The 8,868-nt window shown below is 44.1% G+C and overlaps 1 protein-coding gene across 1 annotated transcript in view; it reads left to right on the top strand.

Annotated features, from left to right (window-relative positions):
- Nucleotides 1-5,353: 5,353 nt before the first annotated feature.
- Nucleotides 5,354-8,868, top strand: part of LOC136612252 (proto-oncogene Mas-like) — a 38,430-nt gene continuing 34,915 nt past the window's right edge. Inside the window, exon 1 of the mRNA XM_066592469.1 lies at nt 5,354-5,487. The gene's annotated coding sequence lies outside the window, so the exon portion shown is untranslated. The remainder of the gene's footprint in view (nt 5,488-8,868) is intronic.

Below are 8,868 nucleotides of genomic sequence, written 5' to 3'. Positions count from 1 at the left end.
CAGGGTCCGCAGGGTGGCAGCGTCCGTCTTGGAGTTGCGGAAATGTGCGCTGACCCGGCGCACCTTTCCGAGCAGGTATGACAAATGGGGGTAGCTTTTCAGAAAGCGCTGAACCACCAAATTAAAGACATGGGCCAGGCATGGCACGTGCGTGAGGCTGCCGAGCTGCAGAGCCTCCACCAGATTACGGCCGTTGTCTCACACGACCATGCCCGGTTGGAGGCTCAGCGGCACAAGCCAGCGGTCGGTCTGCTCTGTCAGACCCTGCAGCAGTTCGTGGGCCGTGTGCCTCTTCTCTCCTAAGCTGAGTAGTTTCAGCACGGCCTGCTGACGCTTGCCAACCGCTGTGCTGCCGTGCCGCGCGACACCGACTGCTGGCGACGTCCTGCTGCTGCTGACACATCTTGATTGCGAGACAGAGGTTGCGTAGGAGGAGGAGGAGGGTGGTTTAGTGGAGGAAGCATACACCGCCGCAGATACCACCACCGAGCTGGGGCACGCAATTCGGGGGGTGGGTAGGACGTGAGCGGTCCCAGGCTCTGACTCTGTCCCAGCCTCCACTAAATTCACCCAATGTGCCGTCAGGGAGATATAGTGGCCCTGCCCGCCTGTGCTTGTCCACGTGTCTGTTGTTAAGTGGACCTTGGCAGTAACCGCGTTGGTGAGGGCGCGTACAATGTTGCGGGAGACGTGGTCGTGCAGGGCTGGGACGGCACATCGGGAAAAGTAGTGACAACTGGGAACCGAGTAGCGCGGGGCCGCCGCCGCCATCATGCTTTTGAAAGCCTCCGTTTCCACAAGCCTATACGGCAGCATCTCCAGGCTGATCAATTTGGCAATGTGCACGTTTAATGCTTGAGCGTGCGGGTGCGTGGCGGCGTACTTGCGCTCGCGCTCAAACAGTGGCGCTAGCGACGTCTGGACGCTGCGCTGAGAGACATTGCTGGATGGGGCCGAGGACAGCGGAGGTGAGGGTGTGGGTGCAGGCCAGGAGACGGTAGTGCCTGTGTCCTCAGAGGGGGGTTGGATCTCAGTGGCAGGTTGGGGCACAGGGGGAGAGGCAGTGGTGCAAACCGGAGGCGGTGAACGGCCTTTGTCCCACCTTGTGGGGTGCTTGGCCATCATATGCCTGCGCATGCTGGCGGTGGTGGCTCCCCAGCTGATCTTGGCGCGACAAAGGTTGCACACCACTGTTCGTCAGTCGTCAGGCGCCTCTGTGAAAAACTGCCACACCGTAGAGCACCTTGACCTCTGCAGGGTGGCATGGCGCGAGGGGGCGCTTTGGGAAACAGTTGGTGGATTATTCGGTCTGGCCCTGCCTCTACCCCTGGCCACCGCACTGGCTCGGCCTGTGCCCACACCCTGACTTGGGCCTCCGCGTCCTCGCCCGCGTCCACGTCCTATAGGCCTACCCCTACCCCTCAGCATGGTGTATTGCCAGTAGTGCAGAAACAGAACGCTGTAATTAAATGTGCCGCTTATTGGCCTGTGGTTGGAGGCTGACTTCGCTTACGGAACGCCAGGAAATAATTTTGCGCAAGCCTGCTGTAACACTTAGCTGGCTGCGTATGAATTAGGAGGACAACTACCCCCAGCAGAGACCCAGTACACTGAGGACAGTCACAGGCAGCCCAAATAGATTTTTTTCCACAAATGTTTTTGCTAAGGCCCACTGCCTATATACAGTGTATATGTCTTCTCTCTCTGCGTCACCACTACTGGCCCTGGAGTATGTCAAATAACTGCAGAGTGTTGCACTGTGGACTGGAATACAGCAGTGATTTAACAGCCAACACAGAGCCAGGAAATAATTTTGCGCAAGCCTGCTGTAACACTTAGCTGGCTGCGTATGAATTAGGAGGACAACTACCCCCAGCAGAGACCCAGTACACTGAGGACAGTCACAGGCAGCCCAAATAGATTTTTTTCCACAAATGTTTTTGCTAAGGCCCACTGCCTATATTCAATAAATATGTCTTCTGTCCCTGCCTCACAATATATGTGTTCTGTCCCTGCCTCACAATATATGTCTTCTGTCCCTGCCTAACCACCACTTCTGGCCCTGGAGTATGAATAATTACTGCAGGGCGCAATGCTCTGCACGGCCGATATACAAAAAAAAAAAAATGTGCAACACTGCAAAATGCAGCCTCCACAGTACTGCACATGGTTAGATGTGGCCCTAAGAAGGACCGTTGGGGTTCTTGAAGCCTAAAATACTCCTAACACTCTCCCTATAGCAGCTTCGGCACCAACAGCACTTTCCCTCCTCTATGTCAGAATGCATCTGTGGCGAGCCGCGGGAGGGGCCGATTTTTATACTCGGGTGACACCTGATCTCGCCAGCCACTCACAGCAGGGGGGTGGTATAGGGCTTGAACGTCGCAGGGGGAAGTTGTAATGCCTTCCCTGTCTTTCTATTGGCCAGAAAAGCGCGCTAACGTCTCAGAGATGAAAGTGAAAGTAACTCGAACATCGCGTGGTACTCGTCACGAGTAACGAGCATCTCGAACACACTAATACTCGAACGAGTATCAAGCTCGGACGAGTACGTTCGCTCATCTCTAGTCATAAACCAAGACTTCCATGAGGAGCCATGAAGCAAGGGGTTACGAGCCACTGGTTGCATGCTATATTATTCAGGTATTCTCCCTTATAAGCACTGTATCTAAGGAAGACATCATATGGTGGCACTATATGGCAGGACATTAAATCTATTGTTTATTTATAAGCAGGAATGATTAGAGTTATCAAGAAGAGCAACTGCAGGGAAATCAGATTCCTCATGGCTGTTTTCCCTTGTCTGACCACCAATATTCCGGCTGTTTACAGGAACTGTCTTCTGTCAACAGGGAGAGGGAGTGTCATTTTTGTGGTTACCACAGCCTCGGTGCCCTGTAACTGGCATAATATACAGTATGTACTATAAATTTTGCAGTTTGATTTCCCTGATCCTGCTTTCAAACTGAGTGAATCACTTCTACTTAGGCTACTTTTACACAGCAGTATTTTGGTCAGTATTTTGCAGCTGCACCAAATACAAGAGTGGGCCATAAACGCAGAAATGTAGAATGGAAATATATTTACATCTTTCCCATGTTTTGGATCCACTACTGGCTATGGCTTACAAATACTGATGCGAAATACAGGCTCAAATACTATCGTGTGAAAGAGGCTTTACAATCAGAGAAATTCAGAACCTTCACTTTAACCCCTTAAGGACTTGGCCAATTTTGTGTTTAAGTACACAACCATTTTTGGTAATTTTCATCTCCACTTTTCAAAAGCCATAACTTTTTTATCAGCCTGGCTATATGAGGGCTTGTTTTTTGCATGGCGAGCTGTGGCTTTGATTGGTAGCATATTTTGGGTACATATAATGCATAGTATAACTTTTTTAACATTTTTTGGGGGGAAGGGAGCTACAAGGCAACAATGCTAGCCACTGAGCCACTAGTCTTCTTCCTTCTTCCTCCTGTTACTTATTCCTTCTCCGGATGATAAGGAGAGGACGATTTTCTGCTTGTTCTCCTTTCCCTCGTGATTCCTCTTCTCATCTTCCTCCATTACTTTCTTCTTCTCATTCTCCTCTGGAGGATGTGGAATAAGAAGAAAGAACAAGTATGGTAGCTTAGTTGTTAGCAGTGATGCTTTGCAGCACTGGAGTTCGAAGTTCAAATCTGGCCCAAGACAACAACTGTATAGAGCTTTTATGTATTCTTTGTGTTTATTCTGCTCCTCTGCTGCAGAAGAAATCAAAAGTGACTTGTAGTGCTAGAATTCTAGGTTCAAAAGTAACCAACAAAACTTTGTTAATCAATGCAGATGTTGTACTTATTGAAATTTCAACTTAGGACCGCAGTATCGCAAGACAATGCTAACCACTGAGCCACATTCATTGGTTAATGTCTGATAACATACAACATCTGCATGGAGTTTGTATGTTTCCTTTGTGTTCATTCTTCTTTTCCTCCTCTGAAAAAAGGAGGAGGGAGAAGAAGTATGGTGGCTCAGTTGTTAGCAATGCTGCTTTGCAGTGCTAGAGTACTAGTTCAACATATGCATGACATTTGTGGAGGCTTAGTTGTTAGTACTGCTGCTTTGCAGTAGTGGAGTTCTAGGTTCAAATCTGATCAAGGGAAATATCTGTATGGAGTTTTTCAAAGTCTATGAAGATGTTGTCCTTGATCAGATTCGAACCTAGGATCCCCACATCACAATACAACAGTGTTAACCACTGACCACTGAGCTACATTAATTGATGGCTGATTGTATCGTTCAATCAGCCATCAACCACAGCCCTTAGGCTTAAAAACACTTCCTTGAGACATGTTCTATATCTGGTATTACAGTACAAACCAAAATTTAAGGGAATGGTACCAGGTTGGAAAAAAAAATGAAGAGGTTTTGGTACTTTGATAAGCCCTGTAGTTTCTTCACAACATTCAGGCATTCACATTGCAAGTGTCTTTAATTGGAAAACCCATTTGTGGGCTTAAACAGACGGGTACATGTGCTAATACACTCGCTGCTACGGAGCATATTAGCACATGAGCCAGTATTTTTGGGGGCCTTTTTTGACTATTCCACCTCTGCGCGTAGAAAAACTACACGCGAGAAAGATAGGGCAAGTCCTATCACACATATTAACACACAAGAATCCCTCTAATGAAAACAAAACCATTGAAATCACTGGCTTAGTCTTGTTCCTCTTTGTAGCCGTGATTTTCACAGCCGCAAAACGGGACAAAATCACGGTCATCTGAAGAAGCCCTAAACTGAATAATTCTACTATTCACATCACATTAGTGAAGTTGGGAACACATCTTTATATAGAAGGAGCTAAATGTTTCGAATGTTCCCCTTCCCTTTTATACTAGGATGGACTCCCATCTTTAAAAAGAGACAGGAGAGCAGAGCTTACATCCTCAGTGGGAAGGAAACTTTCTTAATCTGTTCCATTAATTCATCTTTACTACTCTCCATGGATGATTCAACATGTTTAGCATTTTGCAATGTAACCTTCCAGTTTCAAAACCTTGTTCTTAACGATAACTTTCTATATACACATCTCTGTGGAAATATAAATGAGATATAAATACATTTTTTCACTTAATACGCCTGAATTTGGTTGATATGACATCAAGTTGATACATGAAGCTCTAGTCTCCTACGATATACATAGGAAGGAGTGGAACCTTCATACGTGCTGTCATTCTAGTCGCGGGGTTGTGCAATACCTGAATAGCATTAATGGTATTAATTTTGTTTTAGTAAGAGTGGGTGTGAGATAACCTTCCCGACAGGCTGTTGTGTACACACTTGTAGACTAAAAGCATTGGTTCGGAGAGCAGGCAGCAGTTAGGACAGAATATTCATGGCTTGATTGCTGCTCCTGTACATGGATACTATAAGCACGTGTAAAAAATTCCACATTTTCAACCTAGAAGACGTCTGCAACTGGAATAACATCAACATAAACATACGGTAAGTTCTCCATACTACAACATTTTCTGTGTTTTCTCGTACAAAGTGAGTATAGATAGTTTTCTAAACAATTTCTCTGAAAAGGTGAATTCAATGTAACAATACTTTACTACAAACAAAAGTCCTATAAAATGTGTGAAAGTACATACTAACCTCTAGGCAATGCATTACATTACAATAATCCATTGTATTGACTTTGTTATTTCTGCCTCTGATTTTATATTTCGTAAAGTCCCCCACTATTGGCGTATTATTACACCTTACAAGGACATGTAGTAGGATGTGGAGAACACTGAATATTTAGGAAAGGAAACAGTAAGTATATCAAATCAATCAAGTAAAAATGTTGATTTGATGTCCCAGCGAGAGGTCCATTTTCATTTCTTAATTTTTTTTTCATGTTTCTTGGCTAAATTCATGGTGATTTTTTTTGCTGATTTCTATTGATGTCTGTGGCATTTAAACTGAAGTCAGAGAGGGTACATTAGTACTGTATTTGTTCTTTAAGGGATAGATAATTTTTTTCAATAACCTTTTTTGATTTTCAACCAATCTTTATTGAGATCATGTTTTCTTTTAATTGTTAATCAATGAGGAATAAAAATAGTTTCATTGTGAGCATCGAGTCGTGAAGAATTTTTACTCATTAAAGTCAATGGTAACTGACTAAAACAGATTGTCGTTATCTATACTAGTTTCTTTTATAGTTTTTTTCATATTTATTTGCTATAGGAAAAATGGACAGATTTCATTTATTTCTATGGAACTTAAACAGCTGATAAAATCTATGCGTTTTAAAGTAGGAAGCACTGCTTGTTTAGAGGCATTTAAAGGTAGAATATGGCCCAATAAAAGTCTATAGGCGTTATATGGCATGTATAATTAAGAGATTGACGTTAGGAAGTCATAATACAGTTGTGCGCATGAGCCCTAAGTGAACCTAGACTAATAGTGTGTGATGATGAGGCACAGGAGATATATCTCACATGATTCATTCATACTCAGGAAATGTTAGAAAGTTTCCTATCACTTCACTTTATAATAAGTTGCCAGCCCTCAATCAATACTTTAGGATTTTTCTCCAAACTGGTAAAGTATGCTGCTAGTCGCCTGCCACATAGTGTAAACAGTATGAAGTGGTTTATAATATATTGCGTAATCTCTTATTTATGCGTTACAGATATTAGCAGATCATTTATTTTAATAGAGGGCTAGCTGGTTAGCGTAGAGGAAAGCAAATTACATTGTAGGGTTTGCTGCCTACAGTATTTACAATAATATTTTATGGAAAAGGATTTCACCGATGTAAATGATAATAATAATAAACTTTATTTCTATAGCGCCAACATATTCCGCAGCGCTTACATAGACAGGGGGAATACAGAAAGACAAAGTACAAGAATTACAGAACCACGGTTACAATTGTAATCAGTTGATGGAAACAATAGGGGTGAGGATCCTGCTCCAACGAGCTTACATACTACAAGTAATGGGGTGCTACAGAAGGTAAAGGGGCTGGAGATGTGCACGGTATGGTGAGGTGGAGAATGAGGGATGCTATATACAGACAATGGTCAGACATTTAGCTACGCGATGGCAGGATCAGTATGACTACAGGAGCAGTTTATGACGGCTAGCAGGGATTGCAGTCAGTAGGTTTGTTTAGAGAATGCGGTATGCCTCCCTGAAGAGGTGCGTTTTTAGAGCACACCTGAAGTTTTTCGAGTCCTGGATTGCCTGAGTATCCTTTGGTAAAGTGTTCCAGAGGACTGCTCTGGAGAAGTCTTGGAGGCGGGAGGGAGAAGTTCAAATTAGAGGGGTGTGCAGTCTAGTTTCGTTTGCCGAGCGGAGAGCACGGGCTGGGTGATGGATGGAGATGAGGGAGGCAATATAGGGGGGCGATGCACTGTGGAGGGCTTTGTGGATGAAGGTAGTGAGTTTAAATTGAATTCTGTATTTAACGGGCAGCCAGTGCAGTGACCGGCACAGGGCAGGGGCATCAAAGTAGCGCCTGGACAGGAATATGAGCCTGGCTGCTGCATTCAGGATGGATTGGAGAGGGTAGAGTCTGGTGCAGGGGAGGCCGATCAGCAATGAGTTGCAATAATCGAGCCATGAGTGGATGAGGGCAACAATAAGCGTTTTCAGCGTGTCTATGGAGAGAAAAGAGCGGATTCTTGCGATGTTCCTGAGGTGCAGCTGAAATGATGTTTGCTTATGCTTTTCAAGAGATAGCCATAGCTGTGCTAAGTTCCTTACCATGCAGTAAACAGACTCCATGGCCAATATTACCTGAGGGGGTTAGAAAGTAATTGGACTGTGATACCCTGACCTCCATAGTTTCATATATAAAGAAAATAAAATCGAACAATACAATATACTGTATAAAACAAGAATGAGTGCACAGAGTAAAGAGGTTTTTGGTTTAACCCCTTAAGGACCAAGCACCGTGAATTTACAGTGCTTGGTACCGGGCTTTAATCCTGGCCGATAGTAAATATACAGCAGAGGATTTAAGCTCCTGTTCTTGCAATGTAGCAGGAACAGATTGGGTCCTCAGCTGTCAGACACAGCCAAGAAGCCGAAGGAGAATACAGAAACAATTTTTAACCACTCCTGCCTTCTCCTTTACAGGCTAGCGCTATGTAGTGAAGGGAGAAAGTGGAAGTGTTTCTACCGCTATACATCCCACCGATCACGTGACCTCCGGGTGCCCCCTACCACAGCAGAGCTGCAGCGTCCCAGTAGACCCTAATCAGATCTGTTAATGACTATTGTCACTACAGGGGGATGTTTTCCCCTGTAACTCAGGCTACTATGGCTGCCCCAGCTACAGTAGAAAAGTATCAAACTAAAAAAAAAAAAGAATGACCCACCACCGTTGCAAACCAAAACCATCGCCATATGTACCCTGTAATCTGAAACTATACAAATTATATATCAAAACCTCCAAAACAATTGAGGAACCCATTCCTGTACTTTAATTTAGCGTAAATGTACTCATTTTAAAAATAAAAATATATTAAAAAACAATTGTTTTTAGCTTTTTACCCCTAATAAAACTAAAAAACTGGGAAAAAAAAGTCAGTGAAAGCATATATAAAAGAATAGCCCTAAAAAAACACAGCAAAAATAATTTTGGTAGCTGAAGAAGAAAAAGTAGGGTAGTAAAACCACCCCATGAGTAAAATCCCTAAAACGTGTCTGGTCTTTTTGGACCAAAACACCCTGGTCCTTAAGGGGTTAACAGGGTATTTCAGAGATAGGTATTAGTTTTTAACCATAAGGTAAATATACCTATGCAGCCCGTGAATTCAAATTTCTATATCTGTGGCCAACACGCTGCGGAAGACCATCATGGAGACCCACCCATCCAGCACA

Source organism: Eleutherodactylus coqui, chromosome 2 (assembly GCF_035609145.1).
Source record: "Eleutherodactylus coqui strain aEleCoq1 chromosome 2, aEleCoq1.hap1, whole genome shotgun sequence".
Classification (NCBI taxonomy): Eukaryota; Metazoa; Chordata; class Amphibia; order Anura; family Eleutherodactylidae; genus Eleutherodactylus; species Eleutherodactylus coqui.
Note: the sequence above shows the minus strand (reverse complement) of the source record. Positions and strands in the feature narration are given on the sequence as shown.